At 36.9% G+C, this 20,299-nt stretch overlaps 1 protein-coding gene across 6 annotated transcripts in view; it reads right to left on the reverse strand.

Annotated features, from left to right (window-relative positions):
• The window catches only part of PCDH15 (protocadherin related 15), a 1,822,477-nt gene that overhangs the window by 1,336,809 nt on the left and 465,369 nt on the right, over window positions 1–20,299 (reverse strand). The gene's annotated exons all lie outside the window — the stretch shown is intronic.

The raw sequence follows: 20,299 nt of genomic DNA on the forward strand, positions 1-20,299 counted from the left end.
CTATTCTGGTACGACCTCACACTAACTTAACAAATTACATCTGCAATGACCCTGCTTCTGAATGAGGTCACATTCTCAGGTACTGGGGGTTAGGACTTCAACATATTTTGGGGGAAACACAATCCAACCCATGACAGTGATATAGATGAATCAACAGCTTACTAAACCAATCTGCAAGTCTTCTTAAAATCAACAGTTAGGTCATTTATATCTAGTCTAACAGACAGAGTATATTTTAACGCTAATCAGAGTTTTTTTTTAACTATTTTTGTTGTGAAATATAACATATATATAGAAAAGTGATAACTTTCAAAGTTTTAACAAGTAGTTATAGAGCAAATTTCAAAGTATGGTATGGGTTACAGTTTCACAATTTCAGTTTCTGTCTAGCTGTTCTAATATACTAGAGACTACAAAAATCTATATAATGATTCAGTATTCATAAACCTTTGTTGAATCCTGTCTCGTATGTTGCTATTCCTCCCTCTCATTTGATCACTGTCTCAATCGTCAGGGATATTTAGCAATGACCACTCTAACTTGTTCCTATCGAAAAGGGGTGTCGACCTTATGGGGAATGGGGATGCAGCTGGTTGATGTTCTTAAAGAGACCGGTGCCTCTGGGTTTGGAACTTATCTGGCATAAACAATATGGACGTTTTAAGTTTCTGAAAAATAAACTTAGTGAGTGAAATTTTTATGGAGTCTCAGATAGAGACCTGGGTATTCTTTAGGATTTTCTAACCACAGCGTTTTTAAATAAACTTTCTTATGACCATAAACTAAGAATTTCCTCTTCTCAATTTAGCACAGGTGAAAAAACAAACCTATTTTAAGGAGAAATTCAGTTAAATGGTACTTCACCATTATATAAAATTTTAAATTCATTCTATCCTTTGCTATTTTATAACTAACTGGAGCCTAAGAATATTATGCAAAACCAGTTCTTTTTCAAATTAATGTTTCACTGTTATTTGTGATTCATATCATGGTTATGTTCTGCATTTGATGAGGTATGGAAATGGTCACTTAATACATGAAGATTTATTTTTCATTAATAAACATTTTATTTTAGAACAGTTTCAGATTTACAGAATTATTGCAAAAGTAGTACAAAGAGTTCTCTCTATATCCCACACAGTTTCCCGATATTGATATCTTAGGTTAGTATGGTTTATTTGTCACAATTAATGAACCAATATTGATATATTATTAACCAACACCAAGCTGTATTCTGATTTCTTCAGTTTTTCCCTGGTGTCCATTTTCTGTTTTATGATCCCATCCAGGATATCACATTACATTTAGTAGTCATCTCTCTTAGGCTTTTCTTGGGTGTGATGATTATTTCTTTTTTTTTTTAAAGCCTATGTTGTACGTGTGAGCAACATGCTAACAAAAATGAAGACTTACAATTTTCTTCTTCTACAAACTAACTGAAAGACCCAAAAGAAGGTAGTCTTCAAATCCCCAAGATGATATATGATATTTCTAAAAATTAACTTAGAATGATTAGTGTGGCATTTTACATTCTCTCCTTCCATGAAAAATAGAACACTCCTGAGTTTTAACTGAGCACACTGATACCAAACTAGGTCTGTATTAGCCAGCCCCCTTGCAGCTAGATATGGCAAAGTGACTACAACAGGCCAACGTTATGTGAAAGGAAGCAATATGGAAATAAAGTGGAAGCAATTTCCAGGTCATCTCCTTCAAGTCCATGCCTAGATGTCTTCTTTCTCCTTTCCACAGGCTAATTAGCTCACTGTACTCAGTATTGATAAGGTAAAAAACCTAGGAGATAGCAGACCTACAGGATGGAAGGAATCTGAGTCTCCTGATAACCCCAGGGAACAGAGTTTATCCACCTGCCCTGGACTACTAATCTCAGGACTGTTCTGAATGAAGGAAGTAAATTTCCCTATTATTTAGATCAATGTAATTGTACGTATCTGTTATAACAATTTAGCAAGTACCATAACAAATGATCCATGAAATAGATGGTTAGAAATTCAAATTTTTAATGTAAAACTTAAAAAGATTAAATTTAAAAGTATAATCAGCAAACTGCTGAGAAGGATACAATGTTAAATTGTATCAAGAACAATTATTCTGGAATGCCCAATTGAAAAGCTTTGAAAAATAAATTTAGATAAATTTAATTTTTATGTAGATCCATATAACATAAACTATGTAGATTATTTGTTGTTTTTCTTTTGTTAATTATATATGAATAAAACTCAGATTTATTTTGATATGGACTCCAAAATTATCTTACTTCTTTGGATAAATTCAAAACTGTCTGCTTCTAAATCATTGTTTGTCCTAAAGGAAAAGACACTCAGTAAAATGATCTTAAGGTAAGAGAGTCTTAAAAGAAAATACTTTCAATACTTCAGTGCTGCTTCTGGAAAAAGAGCTCCTATTACTTCATTAAATATTTACTTTTCACAAAATACAACAATAGTTGAAAGCATTCAGCCTTTGAAAAGCAAGTATAGGAATGGAAAGATAATTTTGAGTATATGGTATACTGTGCATTGCACCTAAATCTCTGAAAAGTCCCTACTGGTTTGATCTTGACAATTTTCCTAAGGACACCTAATTGGCTGTGTAGCCCAGATATCAGCTAGGGGGTCCCTTCTCCCTAGATAGAGAGTTAAAATCAACAGGAAAAAACTAATTCCACAGTTTGCACAAGTCTTTCCCATAATCTCCCTGTTTCTAAGGACTTACATTGTTGAGCCTACACTGCTTCTAAGTCTTTGTCTTCCAGCTGCTATGTCACCAGATGAAGAATTTTAGTACCTTGTCTAGTTTTCAAAATAAATTCAATCATAGTAAGCATTTTGTGTAAGTGTGTGTGTGAGTCGTATCACACCTTTTTAAGAGTTGTGGGAATTACACAAAGGGATCCTACTGAGAACTAAATGGCCTAACTCCAGTAGCTGCACTATCCCTCTCACATCAACTGTTTAAAGAGTAACATGACTTTCACCAGCTCCTATATCCAAGTTATATTCCTAAATGCATTAAGATTCTCAGAAAAGAAATAAGTCCTCTAAGTAACAGTATCCACCTACCTTACAAAGTAGCTGGAATCTTAAACAGTACCCCAAATCCCATCCTGTTTCAAAGTAATTAGAGGAAGCTATAATATAAAGGGCTTTATTGGTAAGGATTAATGACTTCAATATATAACTGAGTAAAAAAGGAATGATAGGTGAATGATGTAGTGTGGAAGGTTTGTGAATGAGCCAAATTTTAACCAAACAAACAAAGTATCTGGAGAAATAAATAATAGCTTACATATTATTCATATCATGTTTTACAAAAAAATCCAGTTATCCTGGATTTTGTAACTGATATCTACTATAAATTCAAAATATAATAAGGAAGGTGTTTCGTTTGTTTGTTCAACTGTATGTAAATGCAATTTTAGCATCTCAAAAAATGTTCAAAGTCCAGGAATTTCATATGGTTCAATCTAATTTTTAAACAAAAGCTACTTTTTCTTCTAATCTCTAAATTTGTTCAATGCTTCTACCAAAATATGGGAGTACTGCAAAGATTTGGTGCCCAAAATACAGGGAGAATATAGGGTTGCATGCAAAAGAAGGTAAAAATCAAGGTCATAATAAACGAATATTGGCTGTGGACAAGAGAGATATAAAGCAGGCAAAATACATGCTGTAGTAATTCTGCTGCTAGGACATCATAGAGAGCAAATGTTCTTAGTAGCTCTTTTTGTTTCCTGGTTGCTAAAGCAAATACCATGAAATGGGTTGGCTCCCAGTTTTGAGGATAGAAGAAATCCAAAATCAAGGTGTCATCAAGGTGATGCTTTCTCCCAAAAGACTGTGGCATTCAGGAGTTGGTTGCCAACAATCCTTGGTCCTTGGTTTTTCTATCATATGGCAATGCACCTGGCTGCCTCTCCTACCTTCTTTGTTCCACTGACTTCCAGCTTCTGGCTGCTCCCTATGATTCTCTCTCTCTCTCTCTCTCTCTCTGTGTGTGTGTATGTGTGTATTTCTAAGCCAGACTTCAAGTGGCAGTTCTTTGAAATTTATTTTAGAGGGTGTGTTGGTTAGGTTCATGTGTCAACTTGCCCAGGAGATGATACCCAGGTGTCTGGTCAAGAAAGCACTGGCCTATCCATTACTGCAAGGACATTTGTGGCTGGTTAATAATCCAGAAGGCTGGTTTATTAAATCATCAGTCAATTGGCTGCAGCTGTGACTGATTACATCAACAAAGGGTGTGTCTTCCACAATGAGAGAATGCAGTCAGCTGGATTTAATCCAATCAGATGAAGACTTTTAATCAGATAGAGGACTTCTTAGGATCCTTAAATCACAGTTGCTTTAAGCCACAACAGCATGGGGTACCCTAGCAGGAGACTTATCTTCATAAATCTCTAGATTAGACGATTTTACATATGTCTGTATTTAAATACACTCTCACACTTCTGATTGAACACAAAAAACATACCTCATTTCCTGTAGTGGGGGCAAAGGGCTGTATATGATAACAGATAACATACTTAGATGGCAGGACTCTCTCAGTATACTTTGCTCCATCAACAGCACAAAAGAGTACTTCCAAGATCTGCAGCTTGGTAGACATACTTTCTTATTTCAACCACAGAGGGCTATGGTGGCAGTGAAGGTGGGTGATTGTTGGGCCCAATCCCCTGCCTAGTGATATGTGCCTGGATCTAAGAACTGGAAGCTCACTGGCATTTCTCCAGATACAGAATGTGGTGACTGCACCATCAGTTTCGGTGCACAACTTTGCGATAATAAGAACAACTCCACCTTAAATTCTGCTACATTTCTCCTCCCTATAGGTCATGTTCTCCAAGAAAGAGTTTCAACCACTGCTGCATTCATTAATAACAATCTGGGATCCATCAAGGCTTGTAAGCACTTCTTGACCTCCACTTTCATTTTCCACAATTGAGATTCAACAGTTTCATAAATGTCCTTAAGCTTCAAAATGTTATATAGAATGAAATTCCATCACCTGTTGCTCATAAAGCAACAATAGCTTCTATCCTGTTCCTGCCCCTGGTAAACAACATTAGTGTCCTGTGAAAGACTGGGTTAGGATACTAAAGAATTTTATCTGAAGAAACCTTGGTCAGTTTGGCTGAGAGTCCTTTCCCCAAGGCTAACACTGAGAATCAAGCAGTCTGTTCTCAAGGGCAAAAAGTCTCTCTAATCCCTTGGCCACAAAGAGAGGCAAAGAGCTTGTCCAGCATTCATATTTTAGAACTGACTTGCATGGGCAAACTTCAGCTTGGGAGTTTACCTTCTACCATGGCACATAAACTAAGATAAATACAGATAAAGCAAAGCTAGCTGAACTTCTCCATACCAAGACATCTGTAAGCATGTAGAATAGCTGGGTGTATATAGTAGGTGTAGTAGAAGCCATGCAACGATCATATATCAGAATTCCATTTGTATTGTTCAAATGGTGACTCAATTATTGAATCTTGGGGACTTAGAGGAACCTGCTATTTGACCCCCAAATAAGTCAATGAATTCCTTATTACATTGCAGTTCAGAGTTTTATAGGATAAATGATAACAGGTACAATGAATTGCAAAGTTAGACTCTTTCACTGTGAATTGAAACTTTCCTAAGGTTTAGTCCTTCACTAGAACCAGCTATATAATTTTTAGACTCCAATGCAAAATGTAAATGTGGGGCCCATCTTCAAAAATGAGGAAAAATTGCTGCTATAAGTACTAAAATATGAATTCTTTTGCTTTCCTCCAACTTTTTAAGATTTTTATTTGATGTTCAGTGTTCTAAGTAAATCAGGATTAAAATTTTAGAAAATTTTACCATTCAAATTTTTAATACCAGTTTTTTAATGCAAATGTGAGAGCATTCTACTAGGCAGAATGAACATGTGTATGTATTTTATTCTCACCAGAATAGTGGAAACATTGCACAAAGCTAACTTAATTGTTATTTCACTTTTTGATATGTGCACATTCTACCAACACTCTCTACCTACAGGCTAATTATGAGTAAGGGTGAATGAAAGGAAAAAGAATTATGGGTTGACCTATGTTTCCTTTATAACATGAGTAAGAAAGGATGTGGATACTGTTTCTAGGTCTTTGTGATTCTTAGAATGCCATTGTTTTAACCATTGCCTATTTTCTAAGTTTGAAGCAAGTTATTGTTTGAAATGAGAGCATGGCCTCTCTGGGCTGTCAACTTCCCAGTTTAATCAGTCCTAGACATAAATCGCTTACTCTGTACTCTCTTTGTATCTTGATAAACTCCCATGTATCATGGGTCCACCAGAATTCTGTGCTCAGGAGAAATCACAAACACTATATGTAAATGACGTGGTAAAGAAGTGGGGCAAAACACGTATTTTACACATCTCTAATTGCATGTATGCTCCATTGTTCCATTGGATTTTACTTAAAAATACAATTTCAAAGATACATGTCGTATGAATTTCAAGATGACAATAGCAGAACATTAAACTAAGTGCAGGGCCCTTCCGAGTACAGGGCCATGTGAGATTGCACACATCCCACACCTTGTCCTTCATTCCTCTACAGCAATATAATTAACCAATCTTTGATTTCTTTCTAGCTTATATTTTCATTTTTTATCTTAAGTATCTTTCCTCTATGGTTTCATCTACGGAGACACAGGAAAGTCATTTTACACAAGTCAGAATGATCCAGGGCTCAGTTCTAGCCCCCTTTTTTTCCTCTATTCTAAACATAAGTGTTCATCAACAGAGAAATAATGAAACAAACTTTTGTATAATCATATGATCACATGATTAGTTACCATTAATAATAATATTTTCCTAGGATAATTTCATAAAAGGAAGAGATGTTCATGGCATGGCATGTGAAAAAAAGTAGGATTTCTATCTGCAGAAACATGACTCTATTTTGTGAGATATATTTGATTTTAAATATAAAAATAAAATTTTCTTATTACTGGCTGGTGAAATTATAATTTTCCCTGCCTTATATTTTTGCATTGCCCAATTATATACAAGCATGTCTTCTATTTATAATAATTAGAAAAATATAGTTTTAAAGATAATGGAGTCTAGTTAAAATAATACAATATTAGATATTGTTAACATTTTAATTACCTTCATAATTTCATTTTTTCTTTCAGAGAGAATGTTAACTTTTCTGGATTTGAATTTACAAATGTTACTTAGAGATCTAAATAAGAAATATTCACATTAAAGAAAAATATTCACTGTTTTAGCTGAAGTTCAAAACTTTTTTATGACAAATGTTTCATCATCTAAACATAGTGTTGTAAATAAATATTTGACTCCAATATGTATAATTCTAATACAATGCAAAGGAACAAATAAAATCCCATCAGCTACCACGTAATGTAAATTTAACCCCTTTCCCATCCCCCCCCCCCACACTAATATATGAGCATCAACATTTTCTTCATATAGAGTATCAGGAGAAAATGTTAAATGGATTAGAGATTAGAAGTCACCATAATCAATAAAGCATATCTGGTACAATCCCTATTTCTGCAGCTGGTTACAAGGTCTAGGTTATTAGGCACAGTTTCCCTCTTCTATGACCCAATATAATGTTCACCTTGACCTGGGCCAGCATGTTGGTATTCTTTACATTCTAGCTCAAATTTCAATTTTCATGATTTGCAGGGGCTCTCTACTGAATTGCAGTGATTTTCCATTGTCCAAGAATTTTGAGCAAAGGAAGACTCAGAGGTGTCCCAGTGAAGCCACTGGGTTCTAAACATAGTCCTCTGTCTCCCATTAGGGCAAAGTCCAATTTCTCCCTCTCCTGGTCCAACTCTGGAATGGCCTCCATCCTGGCCCCTGTTCCTGCACTTCTGCAGGACCCTCTTTTCTTTCCTCCCACACCCACCTTAAACATGCCCTTCTCACTGACAAGATCCCCTCTTAAGATCTTATAACACAGATAGGAATGATGAACAACCTTATAGTGCGAATAGCTGTAAACCTTGGTTAAGATTAGATCTGCACAACAAAAACGTACAAAAGTAGGGCAAGATCTCTTAACAGATAAGCTTGAAGACTTTCCTGTCAAGAGAGACTGGTGAATAATCCAGTCATGTAAACAGGGGGATTTCAAACACTGCTTAATTACCACCTTCCAAGAATACTCAGGTCTTGATAGAGGTAAAGATACTACAACTATCCTATCCTTTTCCTTTGTTGATGGTGTTTAACCTGAGGCAGCAGATTGAGTTAGAAAAAGAATATAGGATGGAGGTTGACCTTTCTGTGAATTACAAGACTTTGTCAAGCAAGTACAAGATACTTAGACTCATAAATAGGAAATATTGCAGAGCAAATTAATAGCTCATGTTATACATATCTAATTATATATAACTAGATATTAGATGCAATATTTTGTATAAAATATAAAATTACATAAACAAAAAAATAAATATATGTGCATGGTAGAGCAAACCTAGGCATGTGAGGGGAAAAAGTGAATCTTTTTTCTGTTAACCATTTCATAGATGTTACCACACCCACTGACTATCCCTTCTGAATAGTTCAGATTAGCAAAAAATTCAAAAATAGATTTATTCCTGGTGGGGGATGTGGAGAAAAGATTAAAAATAAACTATAACTGATTTTTAAATAAACATTTTATATAGAACAGCTCAAATGAATTCAGCTCTGTAAAGAAAGTTCATATTGACTTTATTTCATGATAATTATGAGAAAGTTCATTTAGAGCACAATGGCCTTCTCTCTTGACTAACTTTTCATCCATGATTATTAACACAAGGTCCTCTATTATATAGCACAATCATAAAACTGATTTGTCACAGAGCAGGTTTGGAAAAATTGGGGGGAAGAATGCTATATCACTTGGTGGCTATAAAAGAGGAGATAAGTTACCTATCAGAAGAAATCTCTTTCTGATTTCTTTAAAGAGTTCGTTTCAGTGCTGCCTACCAATTAATGTGACATAGCACTCAGGCAGACACCAATAAACTACCTCTCCTCAACTATGTTCTTGGAAGTCTAAGGCATTATTGCATACAGTTCCATACTTATAACATTCTACTCCTGTTTGAAAGATGAGGAAAATAAACGACTTTTTTATTTAACTCAAAATACAAAAGGATTCCAAAGGCAAACACAAAGATAGAAATATGAAATCATTGTAGTATTTTTATATGTTGATAATAAATCAATGTATTTGAAAACAGATGCCTGAAAATAATTTCCCATATATATTGAAGTATATAGGTATACTGAATTCTACTTGATAAATATTGTTCTAACACATTGTAATCATCTTCTCTTTATGTAATTAGGTTAAGACTGGAATCATTTGCCTTCTAGAGAAAGGCCAGAAGAGTTAATGCTGTCTGGGGAGAGACTGGACAATACTTTAAACTTCTTAATAAGTCCTTACTGATTTTGTTGTTTTGTTGAATGGTTGGTTTCAAGCCAAATGTTAACAAGTGAGATCATTTTTATAAAAACCTTTTTTGGGAAAAAATAAGCTGTAAAATCCTTTCCATTCTTAGGAAAGAGTTTAGCAGATGAGAAAAGCACAGGCTTTGGTGCCAAACAGATGTGGATTTGATTGACGCTCTACCATTTACTGGCTTTAAGGCCCTGAGAAAGACACTTTAGTCACTGGAGAGATATAATATATAGGAAACCAAACACTGGTTAAGATGTCTGTCCTTGTCAAGGTCACCCATTATTTCAACATTGATAAATCCAAGTTCTCAGTTCTCATCTTACTTGAAATTTCAGTGACTTTTGACACAATTGACCACTTCCTTCCTCTGGGAAACCTCTTCTTTACTAGATCTCCAGGATACCACAGTCTTTGGTTTCCCTTCTATTTAATTGGCCACTCCTTCCCACCCTTCTCAGATGTCTCCTTCTCCCTGATGAAGTATTTCCCAAGGCTCATTCCCCATCCCCCTTCTATTCTCTATCTATAGTCACAGCTTATCCTTCTCATAGCTTTAAAAATCATCTGTGCTCATGACCCCGAAATTTATATCTCTAGCCCTGATTTCTTATCCAACTATAAACCCATATTCCCCATTGCTTTCTAGCCATATCCACTGGAGGTCTCATAGATCTCCAAAACATAGCTAGAACTCAATATTGTGAAAAACTGAATTAAGAATCCTCTTACCCTCCAAAATTCTACTCCTTCTCCCTTCCCCATTTTAGTTTTTGGCTACTCCAGTCTTGCAGTTGTTCAAGCCCAAACCTTGAAGCCCTCCTTGATGCCTTTTATTCTTTCTATTTCTTCTGTCTTCCTTTCATCTTCCCTTCCCTTTCTTTCCTATCCCCTTCCTTTCTTTTACTTCCTTTGCCTTTCTTTCCCTTTCCTTTCTTACATACTACATCCAATGCTTCCAGAAAACTTGGTAGAGCCTATTGACTCTTCTCTTCAAAATTACCTGGAATCTTGCCACTTCTCAGCCTCAAGGGCTGTCAGCCAATCCAACCAGCATCATCACTCATCTGTTACAGAACTAATCTCTTACGAAGTTTCTCTGCTTCTGACCCAGCTCACCTTCAGTGAATGTGCAGCACAGCAGCTATGAGAATATTTTAAAAAATTAAAATAAGTTCATGTCATGCTATATGTCCTTCAGAATAAAGTCAAATTCCTTCTAATGGCTTATAAGTTCCACATGATACTATCTCCCATTCTTTTTCATTTTTCTCGTTCTGCTTTTCCAAACATTCACATTGCTCCAGCCCCAGGGTCTCCTTACATTCCTCTAAAACACCAATTCATGCCCCAACTTAAGAGGCTTTTAACTGTTTGGTCACTCTTCCCAGAAGCTCTTTCTCCATATATCTCAACAGCTAACTCCTTAGATTACTTCAAGTCTTTACTCAGGTGTTGCTTTCTCAATGACCAAACAAGTGACAGCAAACCCATTCCACACACTGCAGATCCCACTTATCCTGTTTTTTTGCATCGCTCTTTTTTTTTTTTTTTTTTTTTCCAATTTGGATGCCTTTTATTTCTTTGTCTTGCCAGATTGCCCTGGCTAGCACTTCCAGCACAATGTTGAATAACAGTGGTGACAGCGGGCATCCTTGTCTTGTTCCTGATCTTAGAGGGAATGCTTTCAGTCTCTCACCATTGAGTACTATGTTGGCTGTGGGTTTTTCATATATGCTCTTTATCATGTTGAGGAAGTTTCCTTCAATTCCTACCTTTTGAAGTGTTTTTATCAAAAAGGGATGTTGGATTTTGTCAAATGCTTTTTCAGCATCTATTGAGATGATCAATTGATTTTTCCCTTTTGACTTGTTAATGTGTTGTAATACATTGATTGATTTTCTTATGTTGAACCATCCTTGCATGCCTGGAATGAACCCCACTTGGTCATGGTGTATGATTTTTTTAATGTGTCTTTGGATTCGATTTGCAAGTATTTTGTTGAGGATTTTTGCATCTATATTCATTAGGGAGATTGGCCAGTAGTTTTCCTTTTTTGTAGCATCTTTGCCTGGTTTTGGTATTAGATTGATGTTAGCTTCATAAAATGAGTTAGGTAGTGTTCCATTTTTTGCAATGTTTTGAAAGAGTTTGAGTAAGATTGGTGTCAGTTCTTTCTGGAAAGTTTGGTAGAATTCCCCTGTGAAGCCATCTGGCCCTGGGCATTTATTTGTGGGAAGATTTTTGATGACTGATTGGATCTCTTTGCTTGTGATGGGTTGGTTGAGGTCTTCTATTTCTTCTCTGGTCAGTCTAGGTTGTTCATATGTTTCCAGGAAATTGTCCATTTCTTCTACATTCTCCAGTTTGTTGCCATACAGTTGTTCATAATATCCTCTTATAATTTTTTTAATTTCTTCAGGATCTGCAGTTATGTCACCTTTTTCATTCATTATTTTGTTTCTATGGGTCTTCTCTCTTTTTGATTTTGTCAGTCTAGCTAGGGGCTTGTCAATCTTGTTGATCTCCTCAAAGAACCAACTTTTGGTGATATTTATCCTCTCTATTGTTTTTTTGTTCTCTATGTCATTTATTTCTGCTTTAATCCTTGTTATTTCTTTTCTTCTACTTGGTTTAGGATTGGTTTGCTGTTCATTTTCTAGCTTCTTCAGTTGATCCATTAGTTCTTTGATTTTGGCTCTTTCTTCCTTTTTAATATATGCGTTTAGTGCTATAAATTTCCCCCTTAGCACTGCTTTTGCTGCATCCCATAGGTTTTGGTATGTTGTGTTCTCATTTTCATTCGTCTCTATATATTTAGCAATTTCTCTTGCTATTTCTTCTTTAACCCACTGATTGTTTAGGAGTGTGTTGTTTAACCTCCAGGTATTTGTGAATTTTGTAAGTTTCTGATGGTTATTGACTTCTAATTGTATTCCATTGTGGTCAGAGAATGTGCTTTGAATAATTTCAATCTTTTTAAATTTATTGAGGCTTGTTTTATGTCCCAGCATATGATCTATTCTGGAGAAAGTTCCATGAGCACTAGAAAAGTATGTGTATCCTGGTGATTTGGGATGTAATGTCCTGTAGATGTCTGTTAAATCTAATTCATTTATCAGATTGTTTAGGTTTTCAATTTCCTTATTGGTCTTCTGTCTGGTTGATCTATCTATAGGAGAGAGTGATGTGTTGAAGTCTCCCACAATTATTGTGGAAACATCAATTGCTTCCTTTAGTTTTGCCAGTGTTTCTCTCATGTATTTTGTGGCACCTTGATTGGGTGCATAGACATTTACGATTGTTATTTCTTCTTGCTGAATTGCCCCTTTTATTAGTATGTACTGGCCTTCTTTGTCTCTCAAAACATCCCTGCATTTGAAGTCTATTTTATCTGAGATTAATATTGCTACACCTGCTTTCTTTTGGCTGTGGCTTGCATGAAATATTTTTTTCCATCCTTTCAGTTTCAGTTTCTTTGTGTCCCTGTATCTAAGATGAGTCTCTTGTATGCAACATATTGATGGTTCATTTTTTTTGATCCATTCTGTGAATCTATATCTTTTAATTGGGGAGTTTAATCCATTTACATTCAACGTTAAAACCGTGAAGGCATTTCTTGAATCGGCCATCTTATCCTTTGGTTTATGTTTGCCATATTTTTCCCTCTCTCTATTAATATCCTTTATTGTACCCATACCGAATCTCTTTAGTACTGAACCTTTCTCCAAGTCTCTCTGTCCTGTCTTTGTTTCTCTGTCTGTAGGGCTCCCTTTAGTATCTCAGGTAGGGCAGGTCTCTTGTTAGCAAATTCTCTCAGCATTTGTTTGTCTGTGAAAAATTTAAGCTCTCCCTCAAATTTGAAGGAGAGCTTTGCTGGATAAAGTATTCTTGGCTGGAAATTTTTCTCACTCAGAATTTTAAATATATCGTGCCACTGCCTTCTCGCCTCCATGGTGGCTGCCGAGTAGTCACTACTTAGTCTTATGCTGTTTCCTTTGTATGTGGTGAATTGCTTTTCTCTTGCTGCTTTCAGAACTTGCTCCTTCTCTTCTGTGTTTGACAGTGTGATCAGTATATGTCTCGGAGTGGGTTTATTTGGATTTATTCTATTTGGAGTTCGCTGAGCATTTATGATTTGTGTATTTATGTTGTTTTGAAGATTTGGGAAGTTTTCCCCAACAATTTCTTTGAATACTCTTCCTAGACCTATACCCTTTTCTTCCCCTTCTGGGACACCAATGAGTCTTATATTTAGATGTTTCATATTATCTATCATATCCCTGAGGTCCATTTCGATTTTTTCAATTTTTTTCCCCATTCTTTCTTTTATGCTTTCATTTTCCATTCTGTCATCTTCCAGGTCACTGATTCGTTGTTCAACTTCCTCTAGTCTTGTACTATGAGTGTCCAGAATGTTTTTAATTTGGTCAACAGTTTCTTTAATTTCCATAAGATCATCCATTTTTTTATTTAGTCTTGCAATGCCTTCTTTATGCTCTTCTAGAGTCTTCTTGATTTCCTTCATATCCCGTACTATGGTCTCATTGTTCATCTTTAGTTCTTTGAGTAGCTGCTCTAGGTGCTGTGTCTCTTCTGGTCTTTTGATTTGGGTGCTTGGGCTTGGGTTATCCATATCGTCTGGTTTTTTCATATGCTTTATAATTTTCTGTTGTTTTTGGCCTCGTGGCATTTGCTGAACTTGATAGGGTTCTTTTAGGGTTTGTAGACCTATTGAAGTCCTTATCTCTAATTTATCAGATCTACAGCTTCGTGGAGTACACTTTCTCTAACTAACCAGCAGGTGGCATCCACGAGCCACCTGTTCTCCACAAGCCAGTTCTCCCCTGCTTAACCTTTTTTTTGGTGAGTGGGGGAGTGAATCTTGTGGGGCCCAATTGGTGTACCAAGCTTGCGTGTGTAGTTGGTGTTGCCTGCCCTGTATATGGGGCGTGTTTCTGGGCAGTCGGGGAGGGGGGGTGGCCCTAACAATCAAATCTCCCTGATGATCCTAGAGTTTTAAAGCTACTGCAATAGTCTCATCCTTCAGTTCAGTCCTGCCACAGTTTGTCTCTGCCACTGATCCACAAGTCTTTGGTATTGGCGTATGGCTCCTGAGACTTGCAAGTGGGCCCCTCTTCCAGGCCGTGCACCCCGGGTCCTCTGTTGAGGGATGACTGTGCTATGTCACAGGTGAGTGCCGTCCCCCCAGGGCAGTTCTGGGCTGCTGGGCTGTGTAGGGAGGCTCCCAGTCTGCTCAAATGATGGCTGAATGGGGCTTTGTTAATTCACACTGCTCCACCTTCCCAGCTCTGGGACAATCAGCTGAGGTTGCAGGGAAGGCTAATGTCCACGCCCAGTTTTGTGGTGTGTGCCTGTTATTTGAAGCACTTCTGTCACACTGGGTTGTGTGGGGAAGCTCTGGGCTATGGGGCTGGTGATGGGCAGGAGTGTTTGCTGTCCACCAGAATGGTGGCTGTGAGCGGACACCCCCCTTTTCTTGGGAAGTTGTGGTGTTTAGTGAATTTTCTCAGCCACTGGATTATTGCCTTTTGTCTCAGAGCTCTCTTAGTTCTGCTCTTGACTTGACGTGCCCAAATTGCAATCTTTGAAGCTTTCTGTATTGGGCTTCTTAGAGTAATTGTTTTAGAAAAAGAAAAAAGTATAAAAAAAAAAAAAAAAAAAAAAGGGGCCCTCCTCAGAGATCTAATGGGTTATTGAAATGCTAATAGACAAAGCAACCAGGGCCATTAAGGAAAGGTCCACAGGGCAGAGAGATCAGCTTTTCTTCGGGATTTGCATATGCGCCTCAAGGCCTGAGCTCCGCCCTTCCCCTTTCTGTGTTCACCAGAACTCCAAAAATCCTCTGCTTTTATTTTGGAGTTTTTCGTGTTATTTTTTTTTTTCTATGCCTGTCTCCTCTTTGCTGGGCTGGCAGCTCTCAGATTCTCTGGTGTCTGTTCTCAGTCTATCTATGGTTGGAGTTTGAATCAGTAGAATGGGTTTCCGAGAAGGGCTACCACTGCAGTTCTCCCTTCTCCTTCCCGGAGCTGGCAGCCCCTCCTCCCACGGGACTGAGCCTGGCAGGGAGGGGCGCGGGTCCCCTGGCCGCAAAAACTTACAGATTTCACTGATCTCAACAGTTCGACATTTTCATGAGTGTTGTATGAAGTATGCCCAAAGACAGATTGCTCTGTGGTGTCCAGTCCATGCAGTTCTTGGCTTTTTACCTACTTTCCTGGAGGAGTAACTAAAACTTACAGCTCACCAGTCTGCCATCTTGCCCCGCCTTCGCGTCTCCTTTTGTTGCTTTCTTTTCTTCTTTCCGTTTCTTCCTTTCGCCGGCACTGATCGACTGCTGAACGGATCTGTCTCGCGAGCGCGCTTCCCCGCGGCGATCCCGGGTGCGGTGAGTGTGAGAGGCCTCTCTCCTTGAGTGCGGCGTTCCGTCTCTCACAGAACTCCGAGCCCCACGTTGGGCCCCAGTTTGTCCCGGCCTGCGGGACGTTCCACGGAGACTCCGAATCCTGTGAGGGAGGAATGGTATGGGACAAGAGACGCGAGGAACGACAGCAAGACAGGTTTCTGATCAAGCTGCCGCATCGCTCTTTTTATTGTATTCACCTCAGACTATAAAGTTTACTTATTATTATGAATCACCATGTCATCCTTTAATAAAAGTATAACTAGTTATATGTGTCATTATTGTATAATAGATATTCTGCTCTCTCAGGTTCAATATATTGCACTTATTTATTTATTATCATGAAGCTGTAATTTTTTGGTATCAGACTCTTTAACTAAGATGGACGAAATTTTCTAAATACAACTTTTGATCCTCTTTTTGGTTATCTTTTGTTTTCTGGTTGGTAACCTAATTTAGAGGCAGCATTAGATAGGTTATTATTTGGCATTTATATTTTCTGCAGAATTTAAAACTGAAAACTGGGACTTTAACAGTTGATTTTAAGTTTTCCATGATCAACCTAATCATTGTTTAACTATTACTGTCTTTGTTTATTTTAAATTTTAGAATAATCACCCTTAAAATATAACTCTCCTCCTGAAAAGGCCACAGATAGGATTCCTAAAGTTCTCAGACATGATACCCGAAAAAAAAAATGTACAATTTGAAATAAAGCAGTTTTGTCATGTTTACCACCCAGTTTAGGAAGCTTAATGAGGAAAATAAATTTCTACACATCACTATTTAAAGAGAAACATCTTAGCTTGAACAGCAGCTATTTATGCAGGTGCTCCTATATGAGTACCATTGGGACATTTGGCCTTTTGTTCTTTTAGATTTAGCACATTAAGATACTAACAGTCATTTTGAAAAGACAACTAACATATTAAACAACCATTGAGTTTCATCCTTTGTAGCCCCCTAATTTACTTCTTAGTTTGGTAATAGGTTATTAAAATATGCATTATAAAATTAAGCTCATTATATCATCTTAAAGAATTGAATAATCAGCACTATAATAATTAACAAATATAAATAACATATTCAGAAGTATAACACAGGCTCTGACTCCATTTTTGATTGATTGACTGCTTACAGCTTTCAAGTTTCACCATTCTGTCTTCTCCCTCTGCCTCACCTCTGAGCAAGTTAATAAGCAAGTCCAAGTCTCTCCTTTGGCATCATTGCAGGATTAAGTTCAAACCATGGAAGACCTGGCTCACAGCCCACATATGGGCAGGAATTTTCACCTCAGTCCCACCCCTAACCACAATGAAAGCCAATCCAGTCTCCTTTTCTGGTTCTCTCAAGCATTTTCAAACCTGCTTGGGAGACTGCCCTGCAGTCCCCAGGAAGCTGAATTGTGTGAGTAATAAATCTATTGTCATACTCTTGGAGCATGTGTGGTATCAGCAATTTCAACCAAATTTTGTGTGTGTGTGGGTGGGTGGGATGAGTGGGTCGAATCTTCCTTCATATTGTGACCACAACAGGAGGCATAATACATGATAATAAAGCACAAGAAAAATGTTCTTAATGAATATTTTATCTGGGTTTTTAAGTTAATAACAGCCATTCAGCACACAAAAAATAAAACATACTGATATTAAAATAACAATTTTTAACATATTAGAACAAAAATGCATTTATATAAATAAAATGACCATATTTCTGGTGTGGTAGAAGGATCACCAATCAATAAATTAAAAAAAAAAATAAAAATTCTAAGGCTATTATTAAATAGCTTTGTGACTTTGGACAAGATCCTACATTTGCTGGCAAATATTTTGACTTCTGTTAAACAAAGGATTGAACTAACACCAAGGCTCTTTCCAATTTTATTATTTGAAGAGGTGCTTTTAATTTTTAAGAGGAGTACATACCAAAAAAGAAAAAAAAAAAAAGGAATTTCTAAAGAACGAGGGTGCATTTCCTTTCCAAAGAAGAAAGAATAGTGTATAGATCACTCTATCTAGCTTACAAATGAGGTAGTTTGATATGTGACTGAACCAGATTGAATTGGATTTATAACAAATCAGAAAGGAGTAAAGGGAACAAGTGAATAAATAAATTCCTGCTTGTCATTCAGACTTAAAATTTTAAGAGGAACTTGACTTCTAAGTGCCTCGGTTAATCCTGTGAGTCCAATTTCATGAAATACTCTAGTACCCAGAAGTTAGAAAAGTTTCAGTGAAAAGACAAACAGTGGAAGAAAAACATAATGCTCCAAGACAAATTACAATCAATTAAAGCAGGTACATTCCCTCCTCTACAGAAAGCTTTATACACGCTAAAATAAACAAGTAAATATTTAATGACAAAAACTGGACAAGATGGTCAGAGACAGACTTTCCCTCATTCAGTTTTGCAAAGCCCCTCCAATCTAGAGGAAAACCTCAGTAGAATTGTAACAATAGAGTTGTCACATTGAAATCTTAGCTATATTTTTAAGAAACTACATACAACTTTGACTTTTAACCTTAAAAATTCCCACATATTCTTCTCCAAAATATTTTATAAAATGTATAATGAACAAAAAGCTTTGCTGCTTATTAAATATTGTTATAAAATATCCAAAAATATTTTTAAAGTTATTTTGGCAGTTAATGGATTCAGTCACTATTAGGATAAGCAATTAATAAGAATGAATTTATAAAAAGCATAAATGGAAAAAATAGATACATTAATTCAATTGACAAATTCAGGCCATATATGGGTTTAAGTGCTGGAGATTAGAAAATAATATATCTTACCCACTGAGGGAATAGCAATCTTGAGTCAGTAATGAGCTTTATGTGCTCAAAAATAGAAGCAAGATAGACAATGGGCCCAGATAGGAGTGAATAAAGGTGAGGGTTGTAGAAAATTAGGTCACTGAGGGAGTTTGGGGTAGATAACATCAGCCTTTTAGGTCTGGTGATAATTTTGGATTTTATGTCATGAGTAGCTACTAGGGAGTTATAATGGTTTATCTGGCCTTCAGCATCCATTCCAACCTACTTTTACTGCAAAACCTGGAAAACTATAATTTATATCTTCTTATTTCCATCCCTTGCAGATAATTTTCCAGATTCAAATAATGTTCTGCCAATTGGACGCACTTACTTCAACTTCAAAATTTGAAATGAGGGGAGGGGACATATTCTTGCTTCTGTAGATGTTGTGAGCATTGTCTTGGGGTAGAGTAACTGTATTTAGCAAAAAAAAAAAAAGCATACAAGGAACTCAGTTACATTTGATTTTCAGACAAACAATAAATAATGCAATATGCCCAATGCAATATTTGGTGCAGACTTATACTTAAAATTATTCATTATTTTAACTTCAAATGTAACTAGGTGTCTTATATTTTATCTGGCTATCATATTATGCCAGTTTGAATATATTGTGTCCCCCAAATGCCATTATCTTTGATGTCATCTTGTGTGGGCAGATGTTATCAGTGTTGATTAGATTGTTATTCTTTGAGTGTTTCTGTGGAGATGCGCCCCACCCAGCTGTGGGTGATGACTCTGACTGGATAACTTCCATAGAGGTGTTGCTCCGCCCATTTGGGGTGGGTCTAAGTTGAGTCACTGGAGCTATATAAATGAGCTGACGGACAGAGGGAACTCAGTGCAGCTGAGAGTGACATTTTGAAGAGGAGCTACAGCCAAGAGGGACACTTTGAAGAAAGCACAGGAGCTGCAGATGAGAGACAGTTTGAAGATGGCCATTGAAAGCAGACTCTTGCTCCAGAGAAGCTGAGAGAGGACAAATATCCCAACTGCAACTAAGAGTGACGTTTTTGAGGAATTTCAGCCCAGAGAGGAATGTCCTGGGAGAAAGCCATTTTGAAACCAGAACTTTGGAGCAGACGCCAGCCACGTGCCTTCCCAGCTAACAGACATTTTCTGGACACCATTGGCCATCCTCCAGTGAAGGTACCCGATTGTTGATGTGTTACCTTGGACACTTTATGGCCTTAAGACTGTAACTGTGTAACCAAATAAACCCCCTTTTATAAAAGCCAAACCATTTCTGGTGTTTTGCATTCCGGCAGCATTAGCAAACTAGAACACCTATCCTTGAAGATACTGAGTTTCTCTAACATGTCCAACCACACTTTTGTGGATGTTAAGAAGTAGTCAAGCACAGCAATGGTTTTCTCTTATGTGACTTGCAATTAACTTTTACCATGTACTCAACAAGTCCAGTGGCTACCTTCTAATAGTAGCCAGTGTAACATCTCCCTTGGCCTGCCAGTCTAGCAGTCTTGCTCTAGTTGTTAATCCTGGAGGTCAGCCTAGAATTTTTCTCTTCCAGGGATTCTGATGACTATTTAAAATCATTTTTATTGAGGTTTAAATTATGTAAAATATACTGCA

Source organism: Choloepus didactylus, chromosome 15, assembly GCF_015220235.1.
Source record: "Choloepus didactylus isolate mChoDid1 chromosome 15, mChoDid1.pri, whole genome shotgun sequence".
Lineage (NCBI taxonomy): Eukaryota > Metazoa > Chordata > Mammalia > Pilosa > Megalonychidae > Choloepus > Choloepus didactylus.